The following is an 8,935-nucleotide window of genomic DNA, read 5'->3' on the forward strand; positions in this document are numbered from 1 at the left end:
AGTGGGAAGGGGTGGGGAAGAGAGAGGAGCCTCCATCGCTGCCATCTGGATAGAGTATGTACAGCACAAGGGATGGCAGAGGCAGGGTGGGAAGATTAAGTGTGTGTGTGTTTTGAGGGTGCCGGCTGGGGCTGATAGGAGTTGCAGTCCAAAGCAGCTGGAGGGCACCAACTTGGCAAAGGCTGCGGCGCAGGACGCAAAGTGCGACCTGAAAGCGTGACCCCTGGGAAACTCTGGCTTATGACAATAGTTCCACAGTTCGTACAACGAGTGATCTGGTGAGAAATAGCGGAATAATGCCCCCCCACACTAGTAACCATAAAACAGGCACTAGGGAGAGGCTGCTTTTGCACATAACTGGAAGAATGGGACGACTCCTTCCAGTCCCCAAATATTATGATCAGTCAGGCCGGGGGAGCGTGAGTCTTTTCCCAAATGGAAATTTAATTGGGCGCATCTCCATCCTGCAGATTCTTATTTTAGGCTTTCCAAAAGCCTTTAAAAGCCACAAGGCCAGTGATAAATAAAGTCATGTGTGGCGTCTCCATCTGTTGCCAAGATGAGCTCTCCTTGTGAAAGCAATAACCAAACAGGGTGGCAGGCGGGTGGGGGGAGAAGGGTCTGACCTTTCTAACAGAGATTTGGTGCGAGGCCTGGGTGGCTTCGGAAGAAGAAATGGGGAGAGGGAAACAATCCAAAATGTCCTCTGAGCCTGTGACTGGGGGCTTACTCACCTTCTGCACTGCCACACTGCTCAACTATCCTGATTTGAACCCCAGAATTACATCCTGGCTTCTGATTGGATCCTTGAATGTCCCGGGTTTTGGTCTGGTGCTCTGAAGTGAGTCAGCTAGCTCATTCCAGGGCACTGGACCAAAAGATGCTCAATTTTTGGTCTTGCGCTCGCAGGCAAATGAGGACCAGAAAAAAACTAGCATTCTTATTTTGATCAGCAGGATGTTGTAGGATATACCCTTCTGTTTTGAGGCACGGGTCCATGCTTTAAAGCTCAATTTTTTATTTTTTATTTTTTTTGCTTTCCTGCAAAAACCCACTCTTTAAATCTGAAGTGCAACAAACAGCAGTTTGGGTTTCCCATGGATTGCCATTTGCTCCAATTCTGCTTGAAAGAGCAGGTTTTCATGGGGATAGCTCTGGAGCAAGAGACAGAGCGCTTGGACGCAGAGCTTTACAGTATGCACCATGCCTGGAAAGCGTGGAAGAAAGGTAAATTTGGATAAGCACTGAATGGGATGCTGGGGCAGCAGGCTCAGAGGTCATGGATGCTCTGTGGGAGATGCCATGGCAATGTAAGAAACTCGAGTGAAAGTCAAAGCCACAGTGGAGTCGGGCCTCAGGTGGTAGAAGAAGGAATGGCTTCTCCTCTCCAGCAATGTCCAGCCTTGGCAAGCTTTTGACGGGCGGCTAGGAGAAGCCAGCTCTGTTGGACTGCTCCCTCCATCAGCTGTCTCTTAGCAATAGCCACTCCACCAGGCTGCAGCAGAGCAAGCATTGCAGTAAAATAAACTTGTGTGAAGAAAGGGCTGTGCCATACATTAAAAGAGTCCATTGCAGGAGGGTGAACTCTGGTACCAGACAGAAACACCAGGCTCTTCCCTCGCTTATTTATCCTCATAGCGACCCTGTGACATAGATTATTTGATGAGACACAGTGACTGACCCCAGGTCACCTGATAAGTGGTCACTTTGCTTCCTAGCTGAGCAGGGATTTGAACTCAGGTCTCCCAGGTCCTTGTATGACCCTCTAACCACTACACCATACCTCTATGTCTTTGTCCACCCTCTCCATCTCTCTGCCCATATCCTGACACATCCCTGCCTGTGACCTTTGCTCAAACGGTTCGGCAATCCTTGTCAGCCGCAACTCTGCACTTTCTTTCTTCTTGCCCCCTCGTGATTAGAATTCCCTCTTCAAGGACCTGTTGCCTTAAAAATTAATTACTACAAATACAAAAATTACAGATGCAAATACATATGCAAAACCATGCAAGATTTAATCTTCTTCAACAAAGAGAAGTGCAAAATTGTAAAAGCACAGAGTTAAAGAAAAAGGGGTAATTACCATAATGCTGTCACAATGTTCCTGATAGGATCTGCAGTTCAGCATTGCCCTGCATTTTATGACACTTGCACACCATAAAAGGACTCCATGGGTGTGCACGCACCATACGCAGCACATTCAAAGCACATTCGCTTCCCCACAAAGAACCTTGGGAATTGTAGTTCACCCGCCCAGTGCTACAGTTCCCAGCGCCCTTAGCAAAGGACAGTTCCAAAGGTTATTTGGGAATGTGCTTTGGCTGAGCTTTCGAGGTATGGTCTGTGCACGCAGACCATCTCTGAACCAAAAAATGTATCTATCTCCCACCTTTATGGTTCAGGACCTCAATGTCTTCTGGAGTGGGTCTCCTGATATGAACCTACCCAGACCCTTAGGTCTTCATTTTAGGCCTTCAGCAGAGGCTTGGGGGATGATTACAAGGGAAAGGGCCCTTTCAGGGCCTTCCTCAGTGAAGTCTGCTTGGCACCTTCATTGCCATCTTTTTGGTAGCAGGTAAAAATGTACCTTTCCCTCCAAGCTTTCGGTGGATGTTGATGGTGTTATTTGCTGTTAGTTTTGCTGCTGAAGCACTCTGCTAGTTATATTGCGAAGGTTGCTTTACATGCATGTGTATTTTAACCCAGTTGCATGTACTTTTGTGTAAATGTGTTTTATTTTATGTTACAATGTGTTGTTGTTGTTGTTGTTTTTACTTATGCTGATGCTCTCAGATATGCTGCACATTGCTTGGAGACAGAGAACAAGTGACTAACAAGTTCAGCAATGAACTAACTACAGTAATATGTAGAGCACACATTTAGCAGATGGTGAGTAGCTAACCAGTACACCTACTTGAGTCTGTCGTTCGAGTGCTAATTGTTGGACGAGGGCCACATAAAAACCTCTGCTGCTCTCCCCCTCTTAGGGTCCTTAAACCAGAACTGACCAGGCAACATTTTAAGCTGAGAGATTGCAAGGAGAGATTCCCTTGATTAGATGCTGGCCAGCGAAGGGACCCACCACTGCCTGGTCCACCAGGGGGCACAACACTTGCCCTGTGCCAGGTGCCAGCAACCCATGCTACGTCCCTGCTTACATATGAAAATAAAAGGAGACCAGGTTTCTACAAATGTATCTCCCTTTGGAACACCTTTAGCTGCTCTTCTAAGACCAGTTAGTCACTTAGTTCAAAGGCAGTCTATCTTGGAGTACTGGATTCCGGGGTAAACTATCAGGGACCTCATCACTGTGAGCACCTGGAGGCATCTATTGGAGAGCTTGCTGAAAGGTTGGTCCGATTGTGGGAAGCCCTTCAGATCCTCTTCCAGATGTTGTTGATCAAGGTGGGGGTCTTGTGTTTTTCCTCCTGCCTCTGCTTGCAGCTGCTTGCCCTCCTTCCCTGGACTCAGATGTTTTGGGTTTGGCTCCCTCCCCCCAACCCGCCTCCTGCTCTTTCAAACCCCTGCTCCCCCATCTCATCTCCTGGGTTGGGGTGTTTGCAAGGCCAACTCCTGATTCTTTCCAGCTGTGCTCGGCCTAAGCGGCTGACACAGTTCCTGAAGACTCTCCCTGCCAAGAAACAGGAATGTCAGCCAAGAGTTAGCAGCGAGCGCACGGAGAAAGCCAAAACCCCTCCGCCAATTAATCCCAAATCTTCCTCTTCTTGTCAGGGGGAAGAGACTGCAGGGAGAGGTACGTGTTTGCGTTCCCAGCTAAGACCTGGTCTCTCAGGAACCAGAGGCCAGTTCGGCCAAAGCACACGGTGTGGGAACTGGGAATGGCTGAGCCCGATGCTCTTCCCAAACAGAGGGGAAAGCTACCTCAGGTCAAGGAAAGCCCTGTTTATTCTCTGGACGGACACCTGTGTTGATAGAAGGAGTCCAGGCAGGATGGGAGGGTCTCTTTCCACTGGCTGCTTTCTCTATCATCCCTTGAAAATGGCCAAGGTCTCTATCCAACGCCAAAGGGAAATGGTCTTTCCAAACCATTTGCAAGGAAGGACATCACACAGCCTCCAATTTTGTGCTCCGTCTTGAGGGCAACAAAAGCGGAGCATCGGATCATCTATGGCTCATACCCTCCTAGTGTCCTGATTTCCCATCCTGGAATTAAGGAAGGCACCCTAGCTTCTGATTTGATCCCGGAATGTCCCTGTTTCCCCCACCAGTGCTGCTGCCACCAAGCTCAGGGAGGAGAATGAGCTGACATTTGTCCTGAGTGGCTGTAGTGTTGCAGGAGGATCCCATTGCCACTGCCAACCTTCTCCCTTGGGCAGCTCATAGCAGCTGCTGTAGAGCAGAGGAAGAGGAGGAGGAGGAGGAGGAGGAGGAGGAGGAGGAGAGGCTGCTGCCACAGAGGCCCAGCCCTGTGTGATGTGCCATCTCTGTGATGCACGCAAAGAGCGGGACCACCCTGGGCAAGAAGAAAGGGGGAAGGGAGGGGAACGCAAGGAGTTATTATTATTATTAGTAGTAGTAGTATTTTAAACTGCTTTGTGTGTCTGCATCTAATCTGTCCCTTTTCTAAAATTTATTTATTGGCATATATTTTCATTTCATTCAGCTAATTCTCCCCTGGCCTCCTCGCTGGCCCAAGTAGGACCAATTCAGCCAGCTAGCCCTGGGCATTATCTAATTGATTTTTGACTTTTATTGTTATTCATGTTTTTATACTGTATTTTCTGCTGCTTTTATAATTAAGTGTTTTAAATTTGTTGTTAGCCTCCCTGAGCCCGGTTTTTGAACCGGGAAGGGCCGGGCATAAATAAAAAAATATTATTTATTACTTATTATTATTATTATTATTATTATTATTATTTTAAAAAAAATCTACCAAAGCAGGATTAAGGGTTTTTCTCAGGAGGGTGGAGGCTACATCCCATTGGTGTAGTAGTGGGGCTACTTGCCCTTCTTCTGATAGGTAATAAGAGATAATAGTAGGTAATGCTCTGCGGGGGGGGGGGTGAAACATTAAATGGAGGGTCAAGGAGGGTCAATTGGGGGGGGATGAGAAATGCCCCTATTTTCATCTGAGGAATGTTGGAGGGTATGACAGCAAAGGTGTTCGCTGGGTACAGATCCTTGGGTAGCCCAAATAGCCGCATGTGTACAGAAGAAGGAGGTGTCATCAGGGGTAAAAGAACTCCAAAGTTTGCAGATGTACAAAAATGAAAAGAAACTATGAAAACACACACACCCAGCAGCTGAATGGGAATGGAAAATGAAGCAATGGAATGGAGTATCTGGGAAGAAGACAGGGCTAATAAAGCAGATTGATGTGCGGACATCCCAGTATAAACCCGCAAGACAATGCACTATTATTGCATCAATGACACCTTGCAGAACAGCCCTGTAAACAAGCACCATTCTAGAGGGGCCCAGAGGCATCTGGGTGGCCATTAAAGGGTTTGTCCAAACTGCTTGTTCATCTGTGCTCTGTGGCTTTCGTGCGCGGCACCGACTCATCTCAGCGCGCATGGAATCGGCCCGAGCCGAACTGCCGGCGATGGGACTGTTAACAGCTGCGCTGGTCTTTCTGCTTGCTAATCACTTGGCGCAGCCTTTTTGGGATGCAACGCGCTTGAGAACCTTATCTCTGGCATGGAGCCTGAGCCAGCCAGCCGTGCGAAGGTGGTTTGGGGAGGAAGGACCAGCTGAACCGGTTGCCAGTGACCCAGTTCCAGGCTGTCTGCTCCCACAGCAGCAGAAGTCAGGGCGCAGGAGATCTGGGGCTGAGCCAAATTGCCAGCAGGTGGGTTGGGTGGCTAAAGCTCACTTATTCTGAGCCGTGGCGCAGAAGGTCTCATTATGGATGAAAGCAAGCCAGGTGGAGTGACCCACGAGATGCCTTGGGGGCCAGCGTTGGCCTCAGGCAGTTCCCATGCTCCTCATGGCAGAGGGTGGAAAAGTATGTCAGTGGAGAGCTGCTCTCTGGAAGAAGACAACAACCCGAGCGGCAAAACAAACAAACAACCCCTCGCTGGATTAGAGAAAACAGCACCCAAGTAGCTTAGAGGCCTTGAGGAACATGTTCAAACAGCCCCAGCTGTTGCCGCTGCCCTTGCCAGCTCCTGGAGGCCCATTTAACCATGTGGTGTCCAAATGATGAGAGGCAGAAGTCTGATCTTTGGAGGCACGTTGGATATTGTAGATGTGATTCCCAGCAACTGGGAGCACAGCCGTCATGGCCACTGGCCATTGATGGTCCTCTTTGCCATTCAAGTTGGTGGCCATCACTGCCTCATGTGGGAGTGAGTTCCATAGTCTAACTGTGTGCTTCATGAAGAAGTCCTTCCTTTTGATTATCCTGAATCTTCCAACATTGGGTGTCCCCATGTTCTGGTTTTATGAGAGAGACTTTCTTCAGGACAGATAAAAAGACAGGATGCTAGACTAGATGGGCCACTGGCCAGATCCAGCAGACAATTCTGATTTTCCTATTTTATTGTGCCTGCGGGATAGCACAGTCGGTAGAGCAAGAGGCTCTTAATCTCAAGGTCGTGGGTTTGAGACCCACCTTGGGCAAAAAGCTACAGTGGTACCTCGGGTTAAGAACTTAATTTGTTCTGGAGGCCTGTTCTTAACCTGAAACTGTTCTTAACCCGAGGTACTATTTCTGGGTTAGTGGAGTCTGTAACCTGAAGTGTCTGTAACCTGAAGCATCTGTAACCTGAGGTACCACTGTACCTGGATTGCAGGTAGGGGCTGGACTAGATGACTCTTGTGGTCCCTTCCAACTATGATTCTACTCTCCACACTGTGCCCTCTTTGATAGACTGGTTGACTTATCTGCATTCAATCCCTGGGCTATTTTAAGCGGAACAAGTTCCCAGTCCTCATAGATGGGGGGTAGTCACTGGCAAAGGGGGCAGTTTCTGTGTTTTAAAAGCTGTAAGCTACAGCTGAAACGAATGTGCGGCCAGGTTTTGGACAGGGCAGCGTGAAGCAGAAGAAGAGGGAATCGCTCCATGACAAATCCTCCTACGTCAAACCTACAGGCACAAACGTATACTACAAATCTAGAGGGTTCCAGTTCAAATGTTGAGGTGAGGGAGTAGCATTCACAACGGCAGATGTTTCTTCAATGTGTAAACGAATGACAATAATTCAGGGTGACTGTCAAGCCGCTAATTACTGAATGTCAGCATGTTAAGACATCCTTGCAAGCCTGCCAACTCTGCTGCTGACAGTTGTTCTCCTACTGCGCCACAAGGCAGGGGGAATGGAAAAACGGGAGCCTGCCTGCTCTGCCGCTGAAAGCTGAGGTCTTATGGAAGCCGCAGGGATGAGAAATATGCAGAATTGTAGAGAGGGGGGGACCCCAGGGGTCATCTAGTCCCTCCCCCTGCAGGGCAGGAATCTCAATGTTTACTATCTCAGATTCAATCCCTGGCATCTCCAGGCTAGGGCTGGGAGAAAAAACTTTCTCAAACTCTGGAGAGTCACTGCTAGTAACTGAAGAGAACATGGGGTTAGACAGACCAATGGTCTGACTCAGGAGCAGGCAGATTCCTGTGTTAAGAACATAAGAAGAGCCAGTGCTGGTTTTGACCTATAAAACATTTTTTTAAAAAAAATATTTTTATTGGGCAAATTTAACAAATCAAATTATAAATCAATATAACCAATTACCGTATTTTTTGCACCATAACACTCACTTTTTTCCTCCTAAAAAGTAAGGGGAAATGTCTGTGCGTGTTATGGAGGGAATGCCTACGGGTGGCATGCCTACGGATTTTCCTCCTCTAAAAACTATGTGCGTGTTATGGTCGGGTGCGTGTTATAGAGCGAAAAATACGGTACATCACCCCCCTTCCCTCCCTCTCCCACCCTCCAAAGACTTACCTCAGCTCCCCTCTCTGATTTGTTTATACATATTATTCTCTGCATGTTGTAAAGTTGTACATATCACTGCCTTATCTGTCATATGTTTTACCAATAAATTTGTGGGTGTTTATTCAAAACCTGCTAAGGAGTCCAAATCCTTTTCTTGTCTTTTTAAATAGTTTCTAAATAATTCCTGAAATATACTCAGAGTCGCAGAGTGATTTCATGCTCTTTATTCAGCTCATAGTGGTGAGGAGGAATGAATGAATGTCCCCTCAAAGTATCTGCTTTATATACATTATTTACACAATGGGCTGCACATGATTGGCTAATTCCGGAATTCTACTGTAAGCCAATCAGGTTGTGGATTCACTTTTATCTGGAGCATGATTGGGTGGTTCCTGCCAACCAATCATACTGCTGCATTGTTTTTGGACCAATCAGACTGCTGCATTCTGAATCCTATTGTTCTAGGACCAATCAGACTGCTGCAGTTTGGATCCTATTCAACTGAGTACATAACAATTCCCATTCTTCCTTAAAGTCACGGTTGTCCTTCTCACTCACGCAATTTCTGTGTTAACTTTGCCAACTCCACATAACTCAGGTTTTGACCTATAAAACCTTAAATATTTCAGGACCGCAATACCTTAAGGACCACCTCGGACTTTACCCAGAGAGCCCTTCTTCGTGTGCCTCCTCTGTGAGAGGTCCAGAGTGCAGAAACATGTGGCATGCTCTCCCCAGGGAGGTTTGCTTGGCACCATCATTACATACCTTTAGGCGCCAGGCAAAAACATTTCTCTATAACTAGGCCTTTGGCGTTTAAGTATCTGTGGCCTTTTAGAGGTCCAACTTTCTGTCTCCTGGCCTGCGCATAGTTCCCATAACTGTTTTTGAAAGACTCTGTGCTGCGAGGAGGGACAGGGGCTATCAATGTCTTTGGAGCCCCACCTTTTGAGATTCTCTCTTTCTGTTTCCAGCAGCTCCCGAGAGCTTTGCAGAAACTCAAACAATCCCATCCTTTGTTTTCCCCTCCTTAAGCCCT

This window comes from Podarcis filfolensis, assembly GCF_964270895.1.
Source record: "Podarcis filfolensis genome assembly, chromosome: 5".
Classification (NCBI taxonomy): Eukaryota; Metazoa; Chordata; class Lepidosauria; order Squamata; family Lacertidae; genus Podarcis; species Podarcis filfolensis.